The sequence below is a fragment of the Eleutherodactylus coqui genome, chromosome 1 (assembly GCF_035609145.1).
Source record: "Eleutherodactylus coqui strain aEleCoq1 chromosome 1, aEleCoq1.hap1, whole genome shotgun sequence".
Lineage (NCBI taxonomy): Eukaryota > Metazoa > Chordata > Amphibia > Anura > Eleutherodactylidae > Eleutherodactylus > Eleutherodactylus coqui.
This window is the reverse complement of record NC_089837.1, coordinates 253,174,787-253,198,731: the sequence shown is the minus strand read 5'-3', so window position 1 is coordinate 253,198,731 and position 23,945 is coordinate 253,174,787.

Here is a 23,945-nt window from a genome sequence, read left to right as displayed (position 1 = left end):
TGCTAAGCGATGGCACTGAACATACAAACAAAAAAAGGTGTACTGCGCATGACCGCCTGTGTGAGTACGCAGTTATGCGCAGTACATTATGCGGCCATACGCAGGGCCACGGCCAGGCTCTCAGCTGGGATTCACTGCTGGGCTGCACAAGCGGAGTCCACATATGGCTGTGTTAACTCAGCGTTATTCAGATCACTACCTGCAATACAAAATTTACAAGAAGCCCCGGGAACGCTCGCCTTCCTGCAGCTCTAGAAGCAGCTTGTTGAGCAACATCTGTTTAAGACCGCCGCACCTCACCAAGATTACGAAGCCTCACAGACCGCCACTTTTTACACCCCATCCCTGACGTTGAGGTCTAGAAGTACCCCTTAATCCCTTAAGGACATGGCCTATTTTGGCATTGAGGACCAAGCGATTTTTGGTATTTTTCCATCTCCATTTTCAAAAGCCATAACTTTTTTATTTTTCCGTCGACGTGGCCATATAAGGGCTTGTTTTTTGCGTGGCGAGCTGTAGTTTTTATCGGTGCCCCTTTTGGGTACATAGACTATATCGTAAAACTTTTATTATTTTTTTTATGATAACAGGGAGAGAAAACGCAACAATTCTGCAATAGATTTATTCTTATACCAAATTCTTATATTTTTTTTAGGTTTTTACACTTTTTTGCAATAAAAACCCTTTTTTTGGAAATCTTTTTTTTTTCTCTATAGCTGCATTCAAAGTCTTGTAACTTTTTTATTTTTTCATGTACGGAGCTCTATAAGGGCTTATTTTTTGTGAGACGAGCTGTAGTTTTTGTTGGTACCATTTTGGGGAGTGTACGGCTTTTTTTGATCACTCTTATTGCATTTTTTGGGAGGTAAAATGCTAAAAATTAAAAATGTTTTTTAGCTTTTTTTTAACACTTTTTGCCGTACAAAATAAAAAGCATGTTCAACTTTTTGTACACGTTGTTACAGACGCGTCAATACCCAATATGTGGGGTTTTAATTTTTTTTAACCTTTTTTTATGCTAATATTAGAAAAAGCATAAAAAAAGGGTTTTTTTTACATTTTTTTTTTACATTTTTCTTTTCTTTTTTTTCACTATTTGAGTCCCTCTGAGGGACTTGCAGCATTATGCCTATGATCGCTGTCATAAGGCATGGCAGAGCTACTGCTCTGCCATGCCTTGTCACTTATACAGCGATCATAGGCATAGGCAATACAGGACGCCAGTGTCTGGCATCCTGTTGCCATGGTGACAGGCTGGGCTCTCGCGATGACATCGCGAGAGCTGGCCGGAGACACAGAGGGAGCGCACTCCCTCTGTGAACTCTTTCCCTGCCACGATCTACTTAGATCGTGGCAGGGAAGGGGTTAACAGCGGGGGGCACATCTCCGATGCCCCCCCCCGCTGTTGCAGCGGGACACTGGCTGTGACTGACAGCCGGCTCCTGCTGCGGGATAGCGCGAGGTCAGTCATGATCTCGCGCTATCCCGATGACGTACCGGTACGTCATTTTGCGCAAAGTACCAGCCTGCCATGACGTACCGGTACGTTATGGAGCGGGAAGGGGTTTAAAAAGCATGGGAGGAGAGATACCCAGTTTTATTGCCCCATGTGCCCATCCCAACCAGGCCCTTATAATTACCCCTGTCTTCGGACATACCACACAGTTTACATTATTACTTTTATATAAGATTTAGGGAATGCCAAAAAGGGCACGGAGGGGAGGATTATTTTTTTCCCGCACAAGTGAGCGATGGAATTAATTCACTTGTGCCCTGAAATCCAACGGCTGTTCCCTGTATTATAGGCCTACCTATGTGCCCAGTAAGCAGATTGGGGCTACAATGGGTATGTTTCTTAACATGGAACACACAGGGTGAAAGTCTTCATTCATATGTGTGCTGTACAAAAAAAACCTGTTTTTAAATTGACACAATTGACAAAAAAAACGAAAATCTTAATTTTTTCCTTCTGCTTCACTTAGATTCATTCAAAAACTGTGGCATCAAAATACGGGTGTAAATCCTCATTTTCATGTGCACCATAGGAAAAAAAACTGCCTTTAAAATGTCGTATGTGCAAAAATATGACATTTTATTTTTTCTCCTCCAAATTGCATTAGTTCATGAAAAAAAACTGTGGGGTAAAAATACTCATGATACCCCTCAGTGAATTAAGGGGTATAGTTTTTAAAATGGGGTCATTTGTGAGGGTATCTATCATTCTGGCACTTATGAGCCTTTTCAATCTTGGCTTGGTGCAGGTAAACAAAGTGTTCCTCAAAATGTTGATAATGAATGTTAAATTTGTACGTCTCTTAAATGGTTAAAAAAATGAAAGTTTTTCAAATGTGCATCCAGAATAAAGTAAACAGATGGAAATATATTTTATCGAAAATTTGTACAGTATGTTTTCACATATTTGAGATACTGCAATTGAAAATGTGAAAAAATGATAATTCTTTTCAAACTTTTTCCGATTTTGGCACTTTTAATAATTATACATAAATTCTATCAGTCTATTTTTACCACATTAATGAAGTTCAATATGTGGGGAAAAAACAATGTCATTATCACTTGGTTATGCAAAATCTTTACGGGGTTATTCTATATCAAAGTGACACATGTCAGATTTCCAAAATTTGGCTCCGTCACTAAGGCGCAAACAGGCTTTGTCACTAAGGGGTTAAGGTGGGATTCTATCTCCCCTGTATTTTATGTATAAGTATCACATTAACAGGAGGCGAGGGGAGTATTTCACCACTTTGTAAAACCTGAAATTCTAACATAGTATTTTAAGGCTGGGTTCACATGTAATGGCTATTTATAACAGAACGTATGACACATAGCTGAATCCATCTTAGATGGACATTGCCAACTGTCTAATGGGCCTTATTGATATAGAATGATGTCCATGTCATCTATCATTTTGATGGGAAGAATAGTGATACATGCAATGCTATTCTTCTCATCAAATCTCATGGAATTTGCAATGCAGATGCGAATAAACCATAAGTAATATGCCTCTCTATTCAATGGCAGTTTGCTTAGAATATTGCAATGAATTTATCAAAGCGTTTCCCTCTCTCGAATAATAAAAAAGTGGCAAATTTAGGTGCATGCCATAATATTCTCTAAAAAAATAGACTTTTTAAAACTTCTTTATCTTTTTCAAAAGTTTTGAGAAAAACTAATTTTCAACTGGTGTCACACAGTTGTTTTTGCAAAAATGTGGCTTGCTGTGTTTTTGCTGCATTTTTCAGATGTTGGCTGAAGTGCAATGAGGTATTATGAAATGCACCAAAAGCAGCACGTTTGTTTGTTGTGGTGTTTTTTTTCTCACTTTTGATGCATTTTTTCCATTAAGTTTTTTCAAAATCATAATGTAACTCATTCAAGGCAGCTCACGCAACCAATCATAAAGAAACTTCAAGAGTCTTGCACACCAGCCTAAATATATAGCATCCACATAGAAAAAAAATTGTAAGTCTATGAAAATGTCAGCTCACAAAACATCTTGAGTAGATCTCTCAATAATTACTGCATGTAAATGTCAATGCTTCTATAAATCAGAACTTTACTAAAATATCATATCAAAACAACCAATTAGTATAGAGAAAAAAATTATAAATAAGCCATAGATGTAACACATATAATGAAAAACATGGCCAGGGATAAAAGAATCATCATATAACAAACATTTACTTACTGTGGCACCCTCACAGTAAAATGTTCATATGAGTCCGTCTTCACTGTAGATAAGCCTCCATATAGTAATTATTAGAGATGAGCGAACGTGTTCTTCCGAGCTTGATATTCGTGCGAATATTAGGGTGTTCGGGATGTTCGTTATTCGTAACGAACACCATGCGGTGTTCTGGTTATTTTCACTTCCTTCCCTGAGACGTTAGCGCGCTTTTCTGGCCAATTGAAAGACAGGGAAGGCATTACAACTTCCCCCTGTGACGTTCAAGCCCTATACCACCCCCCTGCTGTGAGTGGCTGGGAAGATCAGGTGTCACCCGAACATAAAAGTCGGCCCCTCCCGCGGTTCGCCTCAGATGCGGTGTGAGTTAGATGAGGGACAGTGCTGTTTGTACCGGAGCTGCTGTAGGGAAAGAATTGGTAGTTAGTGTAGGCTTCAAGACCCCCCAAAGGTCCTTATTAGGGCCACTGATAGCTGTGTGTTGGCTGCTGTTAGCAGTGGCAAATTTTTTTTTCTCAAAATCGCCTCTGCAGACCGTTGCACCTGGCATTAGGGACAGAAGTGCTGCATAGGCAGGGAGAGTGTTAGGAGTGAGTGTAGCCTTCAAGAACCTCAACGGTCCTTTCTAGGGCCATATTTATCCGTGTGCAGTACTGTCCAGGCTGCTGTTAGCTGTGCTGCATTTTTTTTTGCTTCTCAAAATCGCCTCTGCAGACCATTGCACCCTCCATTGATACTGCAGGGAAAGAATTGTATAGGCAGGGCGACAACACAGTTGTTATTCATTGAATATACGCAGTGCTGCCTTTTGGTGCCAAAAAACTGAAAACAAATCTATTTGTCCAGCCTCTGTCCGTCCTAAGGGCTGTGGACACGTGTGAGCTGCGTGAACAACATTGCTAAATCAGACGCACCCAGCTACGCTTTACTGCTGGCTTCGCCATTTGCTTTCCTTAATTGGGAAAAAAATACCTGCTCTCCAAGAGTTATAATAACTCTGCTACCCTCACGTTCTGTGACACATAAGCAGGGACACAGCACAGTTATTAAACTTCTCATGTTCATTGAATATACGCAGTGCTGCCTTTTGGTGGAAAAAAACTGAAAACAAATCTATTTGTCCAGCCTCTGTCCGTCCTAAGGGCGGTGGAGACGTGTGAGCTGCGTGAACAACATTGCTAAATCAGACGCACCCAGCTACGCTTTACTGCTGGCTTCGCCATTTGCTTTCCTTAATTGGGAAAAAAATACCTGCTCTCCAAGAGTTATAATAACTCTGCTACCCTCACGTTCTGTGACACATAAGCAGGGACACAGCACAGTTATTAAACTTCTCATGTTCATTGAATATACGCAGTGCTGCCTTTTGGTGGAAAAAAACTGAAAACAAATCTATTTGTCCAGCCTCTGTCCGTCCTAAGGGCGGTGGACACGTGTGAGCTGCGTGAACAACATTGCTAAATCAGACGCACCCAGCTACGCTTTACTGCTGGCGTCGCCATTTGCTTTCCTTAATTGGGAAAAAAATACCTGCTCTCCAAGAGTTATAATAACTCTGCTACCCTCACGTTCTGTGACACATAAGCAGGGACACAGCACAGTTATTAAACTTCTCATGTTCATTGAATATACGCAGTGCTGCCTTTTGGTGGAAAAAAACTGAAAACAAATCTATTTGTCCAGCCTCTGTCCGTCCTAAGGGCGGTGGACACGTGTGAGCTGCGTGAACAACATTGCTAAATCAGACGCACCCAGCTACGCTTTACTGCTGGCGTCGCCATTTGCTTTCCTTAATTGGGAAAAAAATACCTGCTCTCCAAGAGTTATAATAACTCTGCTACCTTCACGTTCTGTGACACATTAGCAGGGACACAGCACAGTTATTAAACTTAGATAATTCATTCACTAGAGGCAGTGGGGCCTTTCGTTTTCCAAAAAGGGCAAAAATTATATTTGGCCTGCAGTCTTGCGCCAATTTATTTCCTGCCTGTGAAATCAAATCACTGGTAATACAGCATGCTGAGGGGTAGGGGTAGGCCTAGAGGACGTGGACGCGGCCGAGGACGTGGAGGGCCAAGTCAGGGTGTGGGCACAGCCCGAGCTCCTGATCCCGGTGTGTCGCAGCCGACTGCTGCGCGATTAGGAGAGAGGCACGTTTCTGGCGTCCCCACATTCATCGCCCAATTAATGGGTCCACGCGGGAGACGGTTATTAGAAAATGAGCAGTGTGAGCAGGTCCTGTCCTGGATGGCAGAAAGTGCTTCGAGCAACCTATCGTCTACCCGCAGTTCTGCGCCGTCCACTGCTGCCAATCCGAATCCTCTGTCTGCTGCTCCTCCTTCCTCCCAGCCTCCTCACTCCACTACAATAACACCTGCTCAGGAGCGGGAACACTCCCAGGAACTGTTCTCGGGCCCCTGCTTAGATTGGGCAGCAGCGGTTCCTCTCCCACCAGAGGAGTTTATCGTCACTGATGCCCAACCATTCGAAAGTTCCCGGGGTCCGGGGGAAGAGGCTGGGGACTTCCGCCAACTGTCTCAACAACTTTCTGTGGGTGAGGAGGACGATGACGATCAGACACAGTTGTCTTGCAGTGAGGTAGTAGTAAGGGCAGTAAGTCCGAGGGAGCAGCGCACAGAGGATTCGGAGGAAGAGCAGCAGGACGATGAGGTGACTGACCCCACCTGGTGTGCAACGCTTACTCAGGAGGACAGGTCTTCAGAGGGGGAGTCAAGGGCATCAGCAGGGCAGGTTGCAAGAGGCAGTGCGGTGGCCAGGGGTAGAGGCAGGGCCAGACCGAATAATCCACCAAGTGTTTCCCAAAGCGCCCCCTCGCGCCATGCCACCCTGCAGAGGCCGAGGTGCTCTAAGGTCTGGCAGTTTTTCACAGAGACGCCTGACGACCGACGAACAGTGGTGTGCAACCTTTGTCGCGCAAAGCTCAGCCGGGGAGCCAACACCAACAGCCTCACCACCACCACCATGCGCAGACATATGATGGCCAAGCACCCCGCAAGGTGGGACGAAGGCCGTTCAGCGCCTCCGGTTTGCACCCCTGCCTCTCCCCCTGTGCCCCAACCTGCCACTGAGATGCAACCCCCCTCTCAGGACACAGGCACTACCGTCTCCTGGCCTGCACCCACACCCTCACCTCCGCTGTCCTCGGCCCCATCCAGCAGTGTAGTTCAGCGCACCGTCCAGCCGTCGCTTGCGCAACTGTTGGAGCGCAAGCGCAAGTACGCCGCCACGCACCCGCACGCTCAAACGTTAACCGTCCGCATAGCAAAATTCATCAGCCTTGAGATGCTGCCGTATAGGGTTGTGGAAACGGAGTCCTTCAAAAGTATCATGGAGGCGGCGGCCCCGCGCTACTCAGTTCCCAGTCGCCACTACTTTTCCCGATGTGCCGTCCCAGCCCTGCACGACCACGTCTCCCGCAACATTGTGCGCGCCCTCACCAACGCGGTTACTGCCACGGTCCACTTAACTACGGACACGTGGACAAGCACAGGCGGGCAGGGCCACTACATCTCCCTGACGGCACATTGGGTGAATTTAGTGGAGGCTGGGACAGAGTCAGAGCCTGGGACCGCTCACGTCCTACCCACCCCCAGAATTGCGGGCCCCAGCTCGGTGCTGGTATCTGCGGAGGTGTATGCTTCCTCCACTAAAGCACCCTCCTCCTCCTCCTCCTCCTCTGTCTCGCAATCAAGATGTGTTAGCAGCAGCATGTCGCCAGCAGTCGGTGTCGCGCGGTGTGGCAGCACAGCGGTGGGCAAGCGTCAGCAAGCCGTGCTGAAACTACTCAGCTTAGGCGATAAGAGGCACACGGCCCACGAACTGCTGCAGGGTCTGACACAGCAGACCGACCGCTGGCTTGCGCCGCTGAGCCTCCAACCGGGCATGGTCGTGTGTGACAACGGGCGTAACCTGGTGGCGGCTCTGCAGCTCGGCAGCCTCACGCACGTGCCATGCCTGGCCCACGTCTTTAATTTGGTGGTTCAGCGGTTTCTGAAAAGCTACCCACGCTTGTCAGACCTGCTCGTAAAGGCGCGCCGGCTCTGCGCACATTTCCGCAAGTCCCACACGGACGCTGCCACCCTGCGCACCCTGCAACATCACTTTAAGCTGCCAGTGCACCGACTGCTGTGCGACGTGCCCACACGGTGGAACTCTACGCTCCACATGTTGGCCAGGCTCTATGAACAACGTAGAGCTATAGTCGAATACCAACTCCAACATGGGCGGCGCAGTGGGAGTCAGCCTCCTCAATTCCTTTCAGAAGAGTGGGCCTGGTTGGCAGACATCTGCCATGTCCTTGGTAATTTTGAGGAGTCTACCCAGGTGGTGAGCGGCGATGCTACAATCATTAGCGTCACCATTCCTCTGCTATGCATCTTGAGAAATTCCCTGCAAACCATAAAGGCAGCTGCTTTGCGCTCGGAAACGGGGGCGGGGGAAGACAGTATGCCGCTGGATAGTCAGGGCACCCTCCTGTCTATTTCTCAGCGCGTACAGGAGGAGGAGGAGGAGCATGAGGAGGATGAGGAAGAGGGGGAAGAGACAGCTTGGGCCGCTGCTGACGGTACACCGGCTGATTGCCTGTCATCCTTTCAGCGTGTATGGCCTGAGGAGGAGGAGGAGGAGGAGGAGGATCCTGAAAGTGATCTTCCTAGTGACGACAGCCATGTGTTGCGTACAGGTACCCTGGCACACATGGCTGACTTCATGTTAGGATGCCTTTCTCGTGACCCTCGCGTTGCACGCATTCTGGCCACGACGGATTACTGGGTGTACACACTGCTCGATCCACGGTATAAGGAGAACCTGCCCACTCTGATTCCCGAAGAGGAAAGGGGTTCGAGAGTGTTGCTATACCACAGGACCCTTGCGGACAAGCTGATGGTAAAATTCCCAGCCGACAGCGCTAGTGGCAGAAGGCGCAGTACCGAGGGCAAGGTAGCAGGGGATGTGCGTAGATCGAGCAGCATGTACTTCCCAGGCAGTGCAACAGTCTTTAAGGGCCTGGCCAGCTTTATGGCTCCCCACCAAGACTGTGTCACCGCTCCCCAGTCAAGGCTGAGTCGGCGGGAGCACTGTAAAAGGATGGTGAGGGAGTACGTAGCGGATCGCACGACCATCCTTGGTGACGCCTCTGCCCCCTACAACTACTGGGTGTCGAAGCTGGACACGTGGCCTGAACTAGCGCTGTATGCCCTGGAGGTGCTTGCTTGTCCTGCGGCTAGCGTCTTGTCGGAGAGGGTGTTTAGTGCGGCTGGGGGAATCATCACAGATAAGCGTAGCCGCTTGTCAACCGACAGTGCCGACAGGCTAACACTCATTAAGATGAACAAAGGCTGGATTTCCCCAGACTTCTGTTCTCCACCAGCGGACAGCAGCGATACGTAAGCAATACGTAGGCTGCACCCGCGGATGGAAGCTACGTTCTCTCTCACCATCCAAAACGGGGACATTTCTGTTTCATCAATCTGTGTCTAATATTCCTCCTCCTCCTCCTGCTCCTCCTCCTGAAACCTCACGTAATCACGCTGAACGGGCAATTTTTCTTAGGGCCACAAGGCTCACTCAAATAATTTTTCAGAACAATTTTTATAAGTTTCAATGCGCTTAAAAGCGTTGGAACTTTAACTTGAACCAATTTTTCGTTACACTGGGCTGCCTCCAGGCCTAGTTACCACTTAAGCCACATTAACCAAAGCGATTCACCTGCCATCTTGGTTGGGCATGGCCAATTTTTACTGAGGTACATTAGTACTGTTGGTACACCAATTTTTTGGGGCCCTCACCTACAGTGTAATCATAGTAATTTCTATGTTCTTCGCCTGCACTCATGGTACAGAAAGGTGTGTGGGGTTGGCCTACAGTTTAGCTACATAAATGTAACTTGTGCCTTGGCTATACTAAGGCTACTGAAATGGAACGAAGACTGCGCTCCCGCTATACTGCTGCTTCAGAATTGTTAATGGGGCCTGTCCTGAGTGCTACTATTGCTTACATGGAACGAAGACTGCGCTCCCGCTATACTGCTGCTTCAGAATTGTTAATGGGGCCTGTCCTGAGTGCTACTATTGCTTACATGGAACGAAGACTGCGCTCCCGCTATACTGCTGCTTCAGAATTGTTAATGGGGCCTGTCCTGAGTGCTACTATTGCTTACATGGAACGAAGACTGCGCTCCCGCTATACTGCTGCTTCAGAATTGTTAATGGGGCCTGTCCTGAGTGCTACTATTGCTTACATGGAACGAAGACTGCGCTCCCGCTATACTGCTGCTTCAGAATTGTTAATGGGGCCTGTCCTGAGTGCTACTATTGCTGACATGGAACGGACACGTGGAGAGGACACGTAGTGCCTCAAAAACATCCCCCTCCAACAGGGAAAACATTGTTGGCAAATGCCTTTGCATTGGTTCGTCTGGTGGCAGTCCAAGAATTTCACCTTTACCGACACAACAAGAGAGCCCCCACACCATCCCCCCGCCACGGCCCACTTAATCCTGGCCACATTCCGAAAACCAACAAAATACAACCGTGCTACTAGGTCCGCAGTCACCACCACATTACCACCAACGCGGTTACTGTTAAGGTGCATATAACCAGTCTGACTGGGGCATGCAGACACCTTGACAGAATGAATAGTGTGTGGCACATAGCTTCCCCATTGCTATGCCCACGTGTGCAGCTCCTGATGGCGGTGGCACAGGATTCTATTTCTCATTGCTTCTGTACAGCATTGTGGGCTATCGCCCCGCCCCTATTAAAGAGGGTCGCTGCCTAGCCGTGCCAACCCTCTGCAGTGTGTGCCTGCGGTTTCTCCTCATGGCAGACGCACTTCTAAATAGACATGAGTGTGGCGTGGCATGAGGGCAGCTGAAGGCTGCGCAGGGACACTTTGGTGTGCGCTGTGGGGGGGAGGGGGGGCGGTTGGGCAGCATGTAACCCAGGAGAAGTGGCAGCGGAGTGTCATCCAGGCAGTGATTGTGCTTTGTTGTAGCTAGTGTGGTGCTTGGCAAAGGTATGCCATGCTAATGAGGGCTTTTCAGAAGTAAAAGTTGTTGGGAGGGGGGGGGGGCACTCTTGCCGGTATTGTGGCTTAATAGTGGGACCTGTGAACTTGAGATGCAGCCCAACATGTAGCCCCTCGCCTGCCCTATCCGTTTCTGTGTCATTCCCATCACTTTGTTGAATTGCCCAGATTTTCACACATGAAAACCTTAGCGAGCATCGGCGAAATACAAAAATGCTCTGGTCGCCCATTGACTTCAATGGGGTTCGTTGTTCGAAACGAACCCTCGAGCATCGCGGGAAGTTCGTTCCGAATAACGAACACCCGAACATTTTGGTGTTCGCTCATCTCTAGTAATTATAATAAAGTTACTTGAGAATATATGGGCAACATTTGATTCAAGTACTAAATACTATATTTAATTCAAATCCTGTATACCTATATATTGATAAAGTATTGATTTATAGTAGCATTGATGTTTATATGCAGTAATTATTGAGATATCTACTCAAGATGCTTTGAGAGCTGACATTTTCTCATGTTTTTCAACATTGCAGCTTACACAGTAACATAGTACGAAAGTTTAAAAAAGACAAATGTCCATCCAGTTCAGTGTGTTTTCATTCCCCCTCCTTCCAGAGGAAGGCCAAAAAAAATACAATGAAGCAAAAAACAATTTACCTCATTTGGGGGGAAAAAATTCCTTCCTTACTCCATAATGGCAGTCAGAATAATCCCTGGATCAACATTTGAATGTCCCTACCTGACTTCTAGACCCGGATCAACAACTTATCTGGTTATTTAATGTCTATATTCTGCAATGTTGTAGCACTCCAAAAAGATGTCTAGTCCCCTCTTAAACTCCTCCATTGATTTTGCCATCTCCATTCCCTCAGGCAAAAATTTTCATAGAGTCACTGCTCTTACAGTAAAGAACCTCTTTTTGTGTTGGTGATGAAACCTTCTTTTCTCTATAGGCAGAGAATGCCCCTGGTTATCGTCACAGTCCTGGGTATAAACAGATCACGGGAGAGATCCCTCATGAGCCCATGCTGATGAGGAGTTATACCATTGTTTTCCTTCGGTATTCCAGGATGGAATCTCTCAGAAACCCCTTTGAATATTTTTCCAATTATTGAAGTGAAACATACAGGCCTGTAGTTACCAGGCTCTATTTTTGAACCCTTTTTGTAACCACTTTGGCAATGTGCAAATCCAGTGGTACAATCCCGGTCACAATAGAGTCCCTAAATATAAGAAATAGTGGCCTGTCTATCACGTCACTTCTTTCCCTTAAAACACTTGGTTGTATTCCAGCTGGGCTCGGCGATTTGTCGAATTTAATCTTTTTTAGCCATCTCTACACTTCCTTCTGTGTTAGGCAGGTGATATTTAGTGGGGGGTTCATTTCCCCTTGCATCTCGTGTGATATTTTTTTTCTCTCGTGAATATACTTGAAAAAAACCTATTTAATAGATTTGCCTTCCCCCATCATCTTCTATGATTTTCCCTGCATTATTTGTTAAAGGGACAGTGATTTCCGTGCAGATTCTTTTATCATTCATGTAATTGAAAAATTGTTTTGGTCTGTTTTTGCTCTCTTTGACAATCAGACTCTCTGCCCCCCCCCTTCACAGTTTTTACCTTTTCCTTACATATTTAGTTTTTTCCCTATATGTTTTTAGCACTTCTTCACTTCCTTCTTGTTTTAGTAATCTAAACTTTATTTTTTTCACTTATTGCCTGCCTTATACTTTTGTTGAGCCACATTAGTTTCCTTCTATTCATAATTCTTAAATTTTTGAATGGTATGAACTGCCAACATGAGGTATTTAGAATCTTTTTAAACTTCTTCCATTTGTCACCTGTACTGTTATTTTTGAGGATGTTGTCCCAATTAATGTTACCGATAGTAGTTCTGAGCTGATCAAATTTTGCTTTACTAAGGTTTAGTTTTTTTGCTGCTCCCTGATAAGGCTTCCTATTGTGGTCACTATTCCCCAAGAGTCCCTCAATCTGCACTTCCATGATTCTGTCTGGTCTGTTGCTTAATAATATGTCCAGAATGATCTTTCCACTAGTTGGTTCCTGTATAAGTTGGGTAAGGTAGTTATCTTTAATTGTTCTCAAGAACTTATCGCATTTGTATGATTGGCAGGTTTCATCTTCCCATATTATATCTGGATAATTAAAGCCTCCCATAATAATTACTTCATTGTGGTTTGACACTTCTTCTATTTGTCCTATGAATAACTTTTCAGTTTCTTCTGTTATTTTTGGTGGCCTATAGAAAACTCCTATCAGGATTTTATTAGTCTTTTCTCCCTGTATTTCTACCCATAGAGATTCGGGTTCATCTCCTACACCATCTTCTTATAGCCTCAGCATTAAATAGGATTTAACATACAGACATACCCTCCCCCCCTTTCTAGCTACCATAGTCTCTTCTGAACAGATTGTAACCCTGTAAGTTCACCGCCCAATCGCATTTTTCATCTTGCCATGTTTCCTTTATTCCTACTATATCGCAGTTTTCCTCAGACATTCTGGCTTTAAGCTCACCCCCTTTACTAACCAGACTTCTTGCATTCGTAGCCATACAATTTATAAGGTTGTTGTTACAGTGTGTTTGTATTTATTGGGCTACTTACGGTTTTATTTGCCGCTCTGTCAGTGCTTTCTATACTAACCCCCCACCCGTTTCACTCCTATTTCCATTTCTTAGTCCCAGAACTCTGTCTACACTGTCATCCCCCTACTTCTCTTGTTGCCCTCGCCCCAGTCCCAGGTTTAAACACTCCACCAACCTTCTAGCCATCTTCTGCCCCAGAACAACTGCATCCTTCCCATTTAGATTCAGGTACAGCCTGTAGCTGACAGCAAAGTCAGCCCAGGAACCCAAATCCCTCCTTCCTACACCAACTCTGGGAGCCACTTTTTTACCTCCCTAATCTCTAGCCTTTGTGGTGTGGCTCGTGGCACAGGTAGTATTTCTAGGAAAACTACCTTGGAGGACCTTGCCCTGAACTTAGATCCTAGATCTCTGAAATCATTTTTAATGGTCCTACATTGAGTTCTGACTTTGTCATTGACCCCTCCCAGTAATCTGATCAGCGATGTGTAGAGAACAAGTGGCAGGAAGGCAACACACTGTTCAATGAACAGTTCAATGAACACTGTTCTTTGTGGTAGGAATACACTTACATAGGTGTGGGATCATTGAGCTGGCTGGATGTGTATTGCTACAGCCAGCCAACCACCACCCATCTTCTGCATGTAAATACCAGCCCCTCTTATTTGGGGGTGCTGGTCATTTATTCATTTGCCATTTATCCATTCTCTCATTCTGTCTAAGAATCTGCTGCTTGGAATTATGCATGTTCTGCTTTTGTGTAGTTTGATTCTGGATGGGATTCTCTTGTCTGTTTGTTGGTCTGAACAGTGACATGATCAGTGTGTGTTTGTAGGTGTTCAGACATTGTAGGTGTTTAGACATTGTGTTTTTGTGGTGTGAGCTGTCCTGTACAGTGTGTGTATTGTTTTCCCCTTGTCTAGTGTTCCTGCTTGTTACCATACAAAGTGAGCCCCCTAGGTTCCAGCTTAGGGCCATCCCTATTGGAACAATCACCTCATTTGTAGGAAAGGGCTCCCTTTTTGGGTTTTAGCTGTATTGTTAGAGTAGGGACTCACAAGACAATGAGGACCCTTGACATGGGCTTCTGAGCTTACATATTCTGGTCATAATACAGCCAATACCTTGTATGTACTAACTGACTAGACATTTCCACATGTCTGGGTGTTGTGATACATAGGAAAATAGTTTGGTGTCTGCTACCTGTAGTTGTTGTTTGCATGCACATTTCGGTTTATGTTTGATGTTTGTGTCCATTCATGTGAAAACATCCATATGTTTTTTCCTGGGCGTGTTGTGTGGTTATTGCTCAAGGCGAACGTGACAGAAATTGTCCGATAATGCCGACAAGAGCATGCGGCAATCTGGCGATGGAGGTCCTCTCTTTATACGAGGGGCTGCTGATAAGTCTTTGGCTTTACCCAGAAAGAAACAAGATAGGAAGATGAAACTTTATATTTATTCCACATACTCTCCACTGATGTCTACACACTTACATCGGTATTCCAAGTTCTGTAAGCCTTGCAAAAAGAAGGATTTTGGTTGTACCTCAAACCAGTCATCCATAGCAGCCATGGCATCAGAAATGGTGTGAAATTTGGTACCCTTGAGGTGTTTCTTCAGGTTTTGAAACAGATGATAGTTGGAGGGAGCTAGATCTGGTGAATAAGGTGGGTGATCAACCAGCTGGAAGCCTAGCTCCATCAGTTTTGCCTTGTTCGCTTGTGCAGTGTGAGCGGAGGCGTTGTCTTGCAGGAACAAGATTCCTTTGGATAGCTTGCGGTGCCTTTTGGCCTTCAGAGCTGCCTTCAATTGGTCCAAAAGTTCAATATAATACCTTGCATTGATGGTGGAACCATTTTGAAGGTAGTCCACTAGCAGCTCGCCCTCCCTATCACAGAACACAGACGCCATCACCTTAGTGGCTGATTTTTGCACCCTGAACTTCTTTGGGTGGGGAAAACCACTGTGCCTTCACTCTTTTGACTGCTCCATGGTTTCAGGGTCATACAAATAAATCCAGGTCCCATCCATAGTGACCAGTCGATCCAAGAAGTTCTTATCAGTCCGGAAACGCTGAAAAATGGACTGGGAAGTTTTCACTCACATGCTTTTCTGATCTGTTGTCAAACATTTGGGGACCCACTTTGTAGATAGCTTCTTCATGTTCAAATGTTCATGGATAATGACACAAACACGTTCACGAGAAATCCCCATGATGTCTGTTATTCCTTTAGCTGAAATTCGCCGATTCTCAAGTATGAGGTTGTGCACAGCATCGACGATCTCCGGAACAACAACCTCTCTCTGTCGTCCAGGACGTTCCTCATCATTGGTGCTGAAGTGGCCTGTTATAAATTTGGCAACTCAGTTCTTAACTGTAGAATATGAAGGACATTGATCCCCCAAGGATTGCAGAAACAAGAATCTTATCACTCCTCTGCTCTCATTTGCTGTGAATATCGCCTTAGACTCCGCCATTTTGTTTCCCCGTATGCCTAGATCACTGTTGCCATAAGCTACAAACACAAAATTTTGAAAACATATATTAGACACATAAGGCTTTCATGTTATGTAACATTCATTACCATAAGAACACAAAGCCAAAGACTTATCAGCACCCCCTCGTACCATATCACAGGATATTTTCTGACTCACTTTTGGATGTTAGCCTTATCGAGGCCGATTTTTATAATCAATAACCCCTAATATTTCAAGTTTATTTCTATGCTTGATAAAGGGTGTTAAACCCGAAACATTGCCTAATGTGAATATCTGGATTGTCCAAATACATTTTATGAGCTTTTAAAAAATTGACATAAAGGAGAAGGCAGGAAGAGTAAAAACCCCTCCTGCCTTCACCTCCGGTTTTCAGCTGTGACTAACAGCTGACAACCCGACATGCTCCTGCTTGATAGAAGAAGCAAGGCCTTTAAACCCATGCCGCATTTTTACAATTGGCAGGGTTTAAAGCCTAGGACCAAGCACCATAAATTTACAGTGCTTGATCCTAAATGGATTTTAAAAATGGATGGCCTATCCTCAGGATAGATAATAACTGATTGGTGAGAGCCCACCACCCAGAGTCTGGACAATCAGATGATTGAAGGGGTTGCGACCCCTTTAATTCTACTCATATTGTTTGCATTCATTGCCCATTCTGAATACTGCAGTGTTGTCTCATTTACTTCAACAAAATCAGTTGGAAACATGAAATCATTTGGGGACATATGTATAGATGTGCAGAGGCTAATTTTGTTATTTGATACTTTAGGGACATTGTTTTTGTCTTAATTAAACAAATTCAACTGAAATTAAAAAGGAAAAAAAGCTGTACATCTCAGTCTTTCAGAACGTACAGAACATTGTACAAGCTTGAGGCTGCACTTAATTGAAAGTCACATAAGTAGACATGGACCACTCCTCTGTATGTGGCCTTTAAAAGGCTAGTTGACATGCCTGCTATGTGTTTTTTACTCCTCTGCTCATGCTTTAGTGGTAAAGCCTGCAAGTAAAAACATTTCTTTATGGATTAGAACCCCAGTGAACAGCTTATTTTAATAACTTTCTTTTTATGAAACAATATAGCACAGCACTAGGACAATAAATGTAGTTTTAGAGTGGAAAGCATTAAACATACCCATGGCGTTTCATATACTGTCGTTCTCAGAGCAGTTCTACTTTAGCTATTCTGAATTCTGAGTTATGTTATGTTGATTCTCACAATAATTTGAAAGATGTATTTGTGATTCACTAGGGGGAAATGTTCTAGGGGCAATACAGACTTATAGTTATTGTTTAAACAGCCTCCAGGCAGCAGGGATGTTCAATCCCTCACTAGCTGGGACATAAATTCACTACACTGCAGAGTTCCTATCATAACAATGTTTCGATTGTAAACAGCCTTCACCGCTGCAGATGAAATCCACAGGACACATAGGTCAAAATGTAATTTAACCCAGTAGAGCTCACATTGAAGCGTTAACGTAAGGGAAATCTGCTCAGATATTTATACTTTTGGTGCAAATCTGTTTTATACAAAGATTGATTCAAATACTTTATTATAATAACAACACATAATGTACATCTCTAACATTCTTCAAGTATATAAAACCCCAAAATGTTTCTTCTGGCTCAGAATAACCTGCATTCATCTCTTGTATTTCATCTAGACCATGGGTTTCAAGTCAATTGCCACCGGTTCATGATGATACTTCAACAAAATATCGCTTGCCTGTATTGCTAATCATGGATTTATGCAAGCAGTTAGCAATTAGTCCCTCATTGACATTAGTGTATTTCACATGTTTGCTCTTATAGCACTTTTCTGAAGGACCCCCTCTAACCCAACAAAGTGCAGAAGCTTGATGTGGCTTCAATTCCAAAAGTGGACTGAAAGCATGTGGAGGAATGTTGAGCCATGCTATTTAGTTGGCCACCCACAGCTCTGTAGTATTTGCAGAATCTCAGGTGCAAATAAACATTTCCACCACAGCCCACAAATGCTCAATTGGCTCAATTGCAAGTTACACCATTCATAGGAACTCTCTAGAATGCTCCTCAAACCAGTTCTGCATGTTAAGTTTTAAAGCTTGACAATAAAGCTGTCAGAATAATAATCTTTATTTGTATAGCGCTAACATATTCCACAGCGCCTACAAAGACAGGGGGAATACAGAAAGACAAAAGTACAAAAATTACAGAACCACAGTTACATAGTAATCAGTTGATGGAAACAAAAGGGGTGAGGGTCCTGCTCCAACGAGCGTACATACTACAAGTAATGGGGTGATACAGAAGGTAAAGGGCTGAAGATGTGCACGGTATGGCGAGGTGGAGAGTGAGGGATGCTATAGACATAGACAATGGTCAGACATTTAGCTGTCTGATGGCAGAATCGGTATGACTGCAGGGGCAGTTGACGGTGGCTAGCAAGGTTTGCAGTCAGCAGGACATGAAGTATGTTATCAGGCAGCGTATAGAGGGGTTTGTTTAGGGAATGCGGTATGCCTCCCTGAAGAGTGCGTTTTTAGAGCACGCCTGAAGTTTTGTGAGTCCTGGATTGCCCGGATAGCCTTTGGTAGTGCGTTCCAAATGACTCGTCCTGCTCTGGAGAAGTCTTGGAGGCGGGAATGAGAAGTTCAAGTTAGAGGGGCGTGCAGTCTAGTTTCGTTAGCCGAGTGGAGAGCCGGGGCTGGGGGATGGATTGAGATGAGGGAGGCGATGTGGGGTGGCGCTGCGTTGTGGTGGGCTTTGTGGATGAAGGTAGTGAATTTAAATAGAATTCTGTATTTAACGGGCAGCCAGTGCAGTGACCAGCACAGGGCAGAGGCGTCCGAGTAGCGGCTGGACGGGAAGATGAGCCTGGCTGCTGCATTCAGGATGGATTGGAGAGGGTAGAGTCTGGTGCAGGGGAATACTTTTTTGTCTATGTGCCATGGTCAGCAGTGCCAAGAATCCTCTGTTATGTTACAGATGCAATAAATACTGATATGGGCAATATTTGTAAAAATGAAGGAATTAGTTTCTAAAAAAAGATAATGCTAGGGAGGGTTTTTTATTCTATGGAAGTGTCACACTTTATGGAATCACTATATAATGATTTAATAGGTCTTTTTAAAATCTTAGATTTCGATAGAATATTTGTTTTAAGGCAAGCAATGTTATGACAGATGTGTAAGGATAGCTAACAGAGCATTAGCCTCAGAAAATTGGAAGGAAATAGTATGGAATTTTACATTTTGTTGTATCAGACTTTTGGCCTTTCCCCTTCAATACAAATATATAGGATACAAAAATGTGTTTTGGAATATGACAAAATGGTACATAATATCATGGTGTGTTGGCTCTGATGGGGTCATGGCACGGTGGTCCCGACATGTAGTTGGACTGGCTGTTTTAGTCTTTCTGAAAAGTTGATGTTTATGCTTTTGTGGTTTGTTATGTCTTTAGGTGGTACGTTGGTCATTTGTCTGTATTCCCTAAGTGTTTCCCTTGTTTTTGTTGCAGCAGTGCTGGGATCGCTGCCGGGTTAACGGAGTCTAGTGCGGGTTTTAGACATGGTTTTGCACCTTCTTGCTTAGTAGGTGTCACACAATGTGCTCACATCTGCAGATGATTAGCTAGCTATTTAGCTGGGATGGATAGGAAGCTAAGGTGCCGTAAATTGTCAGTTGCTTGCTGTCTGAGCTGGCAGTTAGTGGCTCCTATGGACAGCGTGGTGTCCAATGTTCCTTACTGCGGACCGCTCTGTGTGCTGCGGCTTATTCTACTAAAGCTAAATGCTGTGTTTTATTTTGTTTTGTCCTTTATCAGTTTGGCCAAGTAGGGTTACTTAGGTCCCAGGAACGAATATAGGCCCGCATCTATCGACGCGATCAGTCTGCCATGTTAGGCAGAGCCCCCTCCCTCGTTCGTTACATATTTAGGGAAAGTCCCTATTTATTATTTGTTAGTTTGTTTTAGCCACAACACTGTGAGCAATTATTGTGCATGTCTGCAGTTGCTGGTCCAGCACGTCCTTTTAAGACGTAACAATTTTGTTCTCTTGTTTCGTATGTGGATTCTACCCTAATGTTCGTGGAACTCTGTCTGTCCAATTGCATTGCTTCGGTCATTATTTAAGTCTGCTTTGGGTCTAGTTGTTGCTGATTATTGTCTCAGTCTTTGTGGAGAGAGGACATGTTCATAGTGCTAAAAGTTGTGCTGTAAAGCTAAGTGATGCTTTTGTTTGTTCATTAGTATTTTCCTTCTTTTATTTGCTAGAGTTAGTGGCCGCCTTTATTGAGGCGATGACCTCACTCTTGGGCAGGTCCTGGTAGTCAGGGTGAGGTTGTCTCTTCCTCCTTTTGTTTAGATTATATAATATTTTACTCCGTTCTGCATTCTGCTCCCTGTGTGAACACATCCTTATGTTTGTCCTGAGTGTGGTGCGTCTTATGCTTAGACCAAATGTGACAGAATAATCAGCCTTTCATTTTCTTCAGTAGGATTTATTTTGGTTACTTTATCAAGGATCCCATAGAGGAATTATCTAATCAGTTTTGGGCCCTTTCCTTATGAGCAGCTGGAATTAAGGTAGAATGAGTTCAGTGAAGGATCCTAAATTATCTGATGTTTTTCGTCAAGAGGCAGGATTTTGTTACTTTTCGGGATTCTCATATGCTTTTATTTTATTTGCACCCTACCTCTTCAGGTGATGAGTCTCAGAGGGTGGGGATTGTCATCTCTAGATTGCAGGGAGACACATAGGCTTGGGCCTTCTCCTTGCCACACATCTCTGAGGCTCTGCTGTCACTTGATAATTTTTTCTTGGCTTTTGGACTGTTATAAGATGACCCTGATAGAACTTCTATGGCCAAGAGTAAAATTGGAAGCCCGTGACAGGACAAGTCATCTATTGAGGACTTCTGCACTGAGTTTCCTCAATGGGCCATAGAGAATCAAAGAAATGAGCGAGCACTACGAATTCAATTTAATTTTGCTTTGTGTAATGACATTAAAGATTTGATGCTTATCACAACCGGTCCCTAAAATATTGTACAAACCTATGTCCTTGGCCATCTGTATTGATCGGCCGGTGAGGAAGTGGACTTCTGAGCATACTATGTTACCACCTGTTGAATCCCCTGTTACTGAGGAACCTATGCAATTGGATTTATTATCGAAAAGACATAGCCACAGAGGAAAATGGTGGTTCCAGTGGTCGTTGTTTTTTCTGCAGCCACATTGGTCATTTAGTTCAGGTGCATGAATTTAAAGAAAAGTAACTGGCCCACACGTTAAGGGGGAGGTTCCTTCAGGTGCACAGGTAGCCTGCCTAGGTATCATCTTCGAGGCTAGTTTTTCTGCTGAGATTGTCCTTACCACAGGTAATTCTCTGGTTACAGTGTTTTTAGATAGTGGATCTGGGATTAATTTTATTCAGTTTAATGTGGCTAAAAGTTTGGGACTATGCTTAAAGGGGTTGTCCCGCCGCCAAAACTTATTTTTTTCCCCCATTAATGCCCTGTAGAGTGAAAGCATCATACACAACAGCTTTACACATAAAAATCGATATTCTGCTAACTTTTTTATTCCTTTTCTTCCCCTTATAAAGCTGGCCAGAAGAATTTTTCAAAGATGGCACCGCTGGGTAGTTCCCATGATGCACTGCTGTCTCTCTCTCCTCAGCATGCGCACTCCCGATGATGCCGTTCACATGACTGGAGGACCGGCGTCATACTGGAGACGCAGCTGTCATGGGGAGAGCGATATCGGGCTGTCACAGCCCGATATCGCTCTCCCCCTCCGGGAGTCCCTTCGCTGCTTTGAATGGAGCCGGCAGCTGCCCGGCTCAATTCAAAGCAATGGGAGAGCAGTGCGATCTCCGGCTACTGCTGTGACAGTTGTAGCAGGAGATTCCTTCATCTCCCCAGCATGTCCCCTCATCACTGGACACTGGGCACTAAAGTGCCCCCCACACACACGCCCCCCCCCAGAATGCCACACACACATGCCGCCCCAACGTGCCCCCTCTACAGTGCCTCCGCCACAGTGCCCCCAAACACATGCACCCCCCACAGTGTCCCCCACCAGTGCCCCTCCCCCCACAGTGCCCCCCCACAGTGCTACCATACAGTGCCCCCCTGTGTCCCCCCACAGTGCTGCCCCCTCCACAGTGCTCCCCCCCACAAGTACACTGACAGTACCCACAACCCCTCCCCGCCACAAGTACAGTGACACCTATATATACATAACATAGCTCACCCTCTACCCTCCCTGCACAGACAGGATTACACCATGTGTGACAAATTACTGTCACAGCCCCCCTCCCACCTCACGCAACAAAGTACTGTCACAACACCACCCCCCTCCTCCCCCGCGACAAGTCTATGTGACAGCACCCGACGGCGACAAGTCTATGTGACAGCACCCGAGCGGCCAAAAGTCTAAGTGACAGCACCCGACAGCCAAAAGTCTAAGTGACAGCACCCGACAGCACCAATTTTTTTTTGACAGCACCCGACGGCCAAAAGTCTATGTGACAGCACCCGGTGGCCAAAAGTCTATGTGACAGCACCCGAGCGGCCAAAAGTCTATGTGACAGCCCCCACCGGCCAAAAGTCTATGTGACAGCACCTGAGCGGCCAAAAGTCTATGTGACAGCACCTGAGCAGCCAAAAGTCTATGTGACAGCACGCGAGCGGCCAAAAGTCTAAGTGACAGCACCCGAGCGGCCAAAAGTCTATGTGACAGCACCTGAGTGGCCAAAAGTCTGTGACAGCACCCGACGGCCAAAAGTCTATGTGACAGCACCCGACAGCGACAAGTCTATGTGACAGCACCCCATGGCTAAAAGTCTATGTGACAGCACCCGACGGCCAAAAGTCTATGTGACAGCACCCGACAGCGACAAGTCTATGTGACAGCACCCCATGGCTAAAAGTCTATGTGACAGCACCCAAGCGGCCAAAAGTCTAAGTGACAGCACCCAAGCGGCCAAAAGTCTATGTGACAGCACCTGAGTGGCCAAAAGTCTGTGACAGCACCCGACAGCCAAAAGTCTATGTGACAGCACCCGACGGCGACAAGTCTATGTGACAGCACCCCATGGCTAAAAGTCTATGTGACAGCACCCGACGGTCAAAAGTCTATGTGACAGCCCCCGAGCAGCCAAAAGTCTATGTGACAGCACCTTAGCGGTCAAAAGTCTATGTGACAGCACCCGAGCGGCCAAAAGTCTATGTGACAGCAAGCACGCGAGCGGCCAAAAGTCTAAGTGACAGCACCCAAGCGGCCAAAAGTCTAAGTGACAGCACCCAAGCGGCCAAAAGTCTATGTGACAGCACCCGACAGCCAAAAGTCTATGTGACAGCACCCAACGGCCAAAAGTCTAGGTGACAGGACCCGAGTAGCCAAAAGTCTATGTGACAGCACCCGACGGCCAAAAGTCTATGTGACAGCACCCGACGGCGACAAATCTATGTGACAGTACCCCATGGCCAAAAGTCTATGTGACAGCATCCGAGCGGCCAAAAGTCTATGTGACAGCACCCAATGGCCAAAAGTCTATGTGACAGCACCCGAGCAGCCAAAGGTCTATGTGACAGCACCCGACGGCCAAAAGTCTATGTGACAGCACTTGACGGCCAAAAGTCTATGTGACAGCACCTGAGTGGCCAAAAGTCTGTGACAGCACCCGACGGCCAAAAGTCTATGTGACAGCACCCGACAGCGACAAGTCTATGTGACAGCACCCCATGGCTAAAAGTCTATGTGACAGCACCCGACGGCCAAAAGTCTATGTGACAGCACCCGACAGCGACAAGTCTATGTGACAGCACCCCATGGCTAAAAGTCTATGTGACAGCACCCAAGCGGCCAAAAGTCTAAGTGACAGCACCCAAGCGGCCAAAAGTCTATGTGACAGCACCTGAGTGGCCAAAAGTCTGTGACAGCACCCGACAGCCAAAAGTCTATGTGACAGCACCCGACGGCGACAAGTCTATGTGACAGCACCCCATGGCTAAAAGTCTATGTGACAGCACCCGACGGTCAAAAGTCTATGTGACAGCCCCCGAGCAGCCAAAAGTCTATGTGACA